This window comes from Nicotiana tabacum, chromosome 17 (assembly GCF_000715075.1).
Source record: "Nicotiana tabacum cultivar K326 chromosome 17, ASM71507v2, whole genome shotgun sequence".
Taxonomy (NCBI): domain Eukaryota; kingdom Viridiplantae; phylum Streptophyta; class Magnoliopsida; order Solanales; family Solanaceae; genus Nicotiana; species Nicotiana tabacum.
Window position 1 is genome coordinate 16,722,426 of NC_134096.1, and position 6,521 is coordinate 16,728,946.

A 6,521-nucleotide genomic window follows, 5' to 3' on the forward strand; every position below is an offset into this window, starting at 1 on the left:
ACTCCTAAAGAAAAGTCAACCGCCGGGTTCACGAGTGCAGATTCCAAAAATTATCAAAAATAATTATTACCAATAACTTATATAGTATGTATTCCGAAAATCATCCAATTTCGTCCATGTTTGACCCTCAAATCAAGGATTTACCATCTCATAACTTTGGAACTCAAAATTAAACCCCAATTTCTACAATCCAAACACGGATAAAAATGATATCCAACGAAACTAATCATGGAAAAACATCAAAATAAAGGTCAGATATTTACCCCATTGTTGAGAAGAGAACAACACCGGATACATCACCTCAAACGGAGCTTTAGAACTTAACATATGCTCAAAATACTAAAATGCTCGGTTTGCCCATTTAAAACACTATCCAGGCAATTTTTGTTCTTCGCCTTCGCACGACACCTTCGCGTTCGTGAAGAGCAATTTTTCGCGTTGACCGGTCAACCCAAATTTCCCTATTCGCGTTCGCGGGACCTCCCTCACGTTCACAAAGAACAAATTCTGCACCATAAACAAGCAATCTTTCCCGACACAGAAATGCGCATAACTCTCTCATACGACCACAAAATTCGACGATTCTTGTTGCTATGGTTCCGTAATTACAATACGGATCTAATGGTTCAATCCAATCTCAAATAAAAAGTCGTTTGCTCAATATGGAACCTTTAATGTCCAAAGAAATGACGTTGAAACATCAAATAAGAGCGCGATACAACCCAAACACATTCGAAATACACCTGAGGCCCCCGAGACCTTGTCCAATTACAAAAACTAGTCCCAAAACATAACACGAACCTACTCGAGGCCTCAAATAACACCAAACAACATCAAAACCATGAATGGATGATCAAATCCTCTTTTTAACTTTCAAACTTCGACGAACGCACGTGAATTACACTTAAATATTCTGTAATGGCGCCAAATTTTACGTACAAGTCATAAATCACGATATGAACCTATTACAAGGCTTAGAATCCCAAACAGACATCGATAACACGAAAGTCCACTTCAAACCAAACTTAAGAAATTCTAAAACTTACGAATTGCCAACTTTCCACAATAAGCGCCGAAATACCCCCGGACCACCCGATACTCAACCCGAATATACGCCCAAGTAAAAAATAATCATACAAACCTATTGGAACCTTCAAATCTCGATTCTGAGGTCGTTTACTCAAAAGTCAAACCTTGGTCAACTCTTCTAACTTAAAGCTTTCGAATTGAGAATTTTCCATCTAAATCAACCCCGAACCTCCCGAAATTCAATTCCGACCACATGTACAAGTCATAAAACATGAAGTGAAGCTACACAAGGTCTGAAACCACCAAACGACATGCTAGAGCTCAAAACGATCAATCGGGTCGTTACATTCTCTCCCACTTAAACATACATTCGTCCTCGAACGTGCCACGAACCGTTCCAGAGTTGCCTAAATTCACTGTTTAACACCACGTGCACCTACCCGTGACACCACAACCTATATGAGCACATTTGCTCTAGACAAACTGAAGATCCTTCCTGCTACCTTAACCCACAAGCCTTAGAACCAAATTCCAACATCCAAAATTCTCTACGAGGCCTGATTCTAACATACAAACGTTGTATCAATCTCAACTCATTGTACCTAATATGAACATTCACCCATACTGAAATCACACAATGCACATCATAATTCGTATGCCCATAATAACATCCTCTAACTGTAGAAGCTGCAAATTCACTCTCCTGATGCTCGTATTATACCTCATAACACGCATAAGCCCTGATCTAACCCACGCGATATTGTAACGATGAGAGCGACCCGTAGAAGCTCATAACTGCCTACCAAATCTATGACTCATGAAGTCACTCTACTTGACAAGATCCATTACCTCATTCTGAAATGAATAGTGACATTTCCTCTTTAGTATATCTTACATAAATCTGATCGCACTAATTTCAGGTCCAATAAACCCGTCTCACCCAATACAAGATGCTCTGGTAATAAGCCACCACAAATACTGACTAAAATCTCATATGACGCCATCAATGCGCCAATAAGATATAAATCGAATATGACACATAAGGAAGAACGAACTCTGGCAAAGAACTACACTGTCTGCGTAACGAATAAAACGGCCACTAGATGCTATGAACCATTCTCAGAGATGAGAAACAAGATACTCAAAAATAAGTATAGGGAACAGTACTCAATATGTCACTGTTGCGGCGTGCAACCCGATCCACACATGTTACTGTTGCGGCATGAAACCGATCCAAACATCATACCTGTGGTGGTGTGCCAACGGATACACACATAACAATCAATAAGAAAATACCCATCGAGCCATAATGCTCATACCTATGAAATATCCGAATATCGACCACAAGCACCCCAAGTGCATAAATATGACCCTAGGGAGACGGATAGCTCCACGCGCTATGAAACGCACGCGCTATGAAATGCACGCATGACTAAGGTGCAATAATCGACAAGCTACACAGGACCACAACACACGTGCCCACATGGCATACTATAGTATTACAAAGAATGGCTGACGAGAGGAATAAATACAATACCCGAAGACTCCTCCATAATCAATGCTATGCTGAATGAACACATCTGACCTGATATAGTGCATACATTCACATTAGATCTACTACCAGACCTCAAGTCGATTCCGTTCATCCCATACTGGGCCAATAAACTTTCAAGGATCTATAATGACCCTATCCATGACACATAAGAGCAACCGTCAAATATGGAACAAACTCCCACAGTCCACAACCAAGGGAATAGAGCGCTTCTCAGTCATCACCTCTCCTATTGGAGATAGTACCAAAATCCCCATAGATTTCAATCTCTAACAATCGAATGACTAACACTTCGCACCTGTACGATCTTTCCATGGAATATACTCCCACAGCCCTTCGTACCAGGTATAAAAAATTTGAACATTAATGGCCATCGACCATGCCATTACCATAGTACTAGTCAAGCATTCGCATTTCAATACCCAACACTTCGTCCACAAAATATACCATACTCAGGCTGCCCGAAAATAGTGCCAGCATACTCTGATCTTCTGAAATGTTCCCCCGCTCCTCCAAGTTTGTGACCTTCTTGTCAAAACTGAACCGCAACCTTGATCCTTAACTTCCCATTTCCCTACCGCTCACTGCACCTATCATGCCGCTACACGAGAATCCAATAATTTCATCATAACCCCCGAACCACCAGTAGAATAAACACTTCATCGGCTAGAACTCCTTTTACTCCACTCATCTCAGAAGAACAATTGCAACACACAACAGACCATACTCCATTACTAACTGACTCCACTCCTTCCAATTTACTCTTGACTTGCCTTTGAAATAATAGTTCTATTCAAACACATAACAAACCTCAAACAACACTCATCCCGAGCGACTCCACTCCGTCCAATTTACTCATCGTCTCAATACCCATCAGTCATATCATACCCTCCTTATGCACTCAATAGTATCTCGAACGGACACAACCGTTCTGAAAGACCTCCTCCGAATACGAAGTTGTTTCTCACATTTCTCTAATACGACACCGGAGACCCGATGATAACATAGCAATTTCCCAAGTATTCTTCACAATCTGCTACAAAACCCAGTCCTCAACCACATAACGAACCCAAAAATCTTTAAACACCGCACTTTAATTCTTGAACCTACTAGAACAATTGTTGAGAGTCACCCACTCTGACCTGGTCTCGAATATGTAACCAATCTCTAGTGCTATGCTAGAACATGAACACTTTCGAAGAAGCAACCAGATGAATTCTTTTCCTTGCCCATCACATCCACAGGAAGCATAAATTTTGAGTCATACCCAACACCTGCACCTGAATAACTAAGGCAAAATGTAACATATACATGTGAAATTCCTTATCCAAAATTCCTTGTCCTCTTGGTTATAACTAATCCGCCAATGCACCGATAACCAGAAACTATATAAGCACACAACCACGTGACTCACACATAGACGGCGGGTTCCCCCACTTAGCTTTAAGTTACAACCACATAGATCCCGACCCCACAACGACCTTTTCTTCCCAGTTACCATGATCCCACATTGTTTCTCAGCCAAATTTCTTATAAGTTCTTGTTGGTCTAATCATAACACATCCCAAATTATCCTCCACAATCATACACTCGACCTCTTAACCATCGTACCATCTTCTTCAAGCGATCCAAGCTCACCTCGCAGTACATTCATCCCATGTTGGGCAGAATGTAGAACTCTTCGTAGGAACCTCATCAAAAATCACGCAACCGCTAACCTGCTCACAGGAGATAGCCCATCTGTGTACCCTCATATCGACCTCCTCCAATGTCATTCCTATAGTTTCATCCATCATGAAATCAACTAACCTCCCTGGGTCCACACTGATCCGCCATCTGTAAGAATCCTTTTATTAATTAACATCACCTGAAGGTCCAACATTATGTTTGAAACTCGGAGCCGTATTGCGTCCAAAACAATGATCGAACACTTCACTTTTTCATACATTCCAATCAAGCCCTTCTCATCACATTCAAAATTCCTAAGCATCGAAACCACCCCAGAGGTCATATCCCTCAAACCACCAACACTGGAAGCGCCGATTCAAACCTAAAGTCACAACACACAACCATCTCTGATAACTTCCTCTAAGGTTCCATTTCACAACACCGTGCCCAAAGGCTAACAAATGAAGACCAACATGCCGATGAGCCTCAATGCATTCAATCAAGGACAGAGACACCACAATATTAACAAGAATTCCACCAATTTTGGAAATATCAAATCTCGACAGTAGGCAACACCAACACTGGACTGAAATGGCAGAACACCCCTCCACAAGGTGACGATAATAGCCCACTCGAATACGTAGGGATAACCATCCTGCACCACATGTATAGTACCATTACAACTCCTCGATGCCCAATTAATAACAAACGCTCAACATCTTATAAAAATGAGTAGGAAGGAAATGAAAGCATAAGATTTAATGGAACCAAATCGCACGATGAGGAATCAAGAAAGGAAATGCTCCTAACAGCCCTGTAGCCTCTTGAAGATAAGTACAGACGTCTCTGTAACGATCCGCAAGACTCTACTAGACTTTCTCATGACTTGTGAGACCCAAATGAACCTAGTGCTCTAATACCAAGCTGTCATGACCTAAAATTCAGTATAGGCTGTAATGGCGCCCAACGTCGTTGTTAGGCAAGCCAACAGTGAACTACCAACTTAATTATACATTTTATTATTTTTAAAATCACGAACCTTATTAGATAGAGAGATCAATGCATTTAAAAATTGTAGATACGTACAGTCTAATTAAAATATAAAGTAAAAGTGTGTCAATATAAAACAATCCATAAACAAATTCTAGAACACCCCTAAAACCCGATGTCACAAGTGCATGAGTAAGTACTAGGAAATATAATAAAAATACAACATCTAATGTAGATAATTATGATGGAGACTCCATATACTGCGAAACATAACATGGGATGCAGCTCACCGTAAAGTCACCGCGATAGCTGCGCCTCTGCGCCCAAAATACCACCAGAAATATATATTGTACAATAAGTGTAGAAGTGTAGCATAAGTACGTAAATCAATGTGTACCCAGTAAGTATCTAGCCTAACCCCAGAGAAGTAGTGACGACGAGTCGACATTGATACTTACTAGTGGTCCAGTAAATCAAATATAATAAAGTAGACAAGTATGAAACATGGTAAGTAAACAATGAGTACATATATTGGCAAAAAATACAATCTACAGTTGAACAATGAACACAATTTCCTCAATTATCGGATACTTCCTCAAATGGACTACGTAATGGTAAATACCCAATCAACGGTCACATCTCAAATCAGGAAATACATGAGTACACAGACTCCTTATAAAGTATTTCGCACGATTCTACCGAGCGAGCGGCACGATCCCATAAGAGTGTTTCATATAAATGCCAAGGCGAATGACCCGATCACATAAGAATATGATACACGATTCTGCCGAGGCGAACGACTCGACCCCATAAGAGTGTGTTACAATATCCTGCTAAGGCGAACAACCCGATCCCACAAGAGTGTGTTACAATATCCTGCAGAGGTGAATGACCCAATCCCATAAGAGTGTGTTACATGATACTGCCGAGGCGAACGACCCGATCCCATAAGAGTATTTCATAAAGTTGACGAGGCGAACGACCCGATCACATTAGAATATGACCCTTGGGTCTTTGACCCCCACTCACGAAAATACATATGAGTTATGAGATTGAAGAAAACTTTCCGATGGATACGCACAACGCGGAAGAAATCAGTAAGGGAAGTGAACACCTAGCTTGTCAAGTATTTAAAATAGCGAGTCCATTACTTTACGCGAGTCTAGTCTCAGGTGATAATGCGAATTAAAGCAATTGAACATGCAAGAATAACGAAAATAATACAATTTAACATGGCGTGAGTCTAAGTCTACCCAGACATAACAAGGAATTATAGCATACA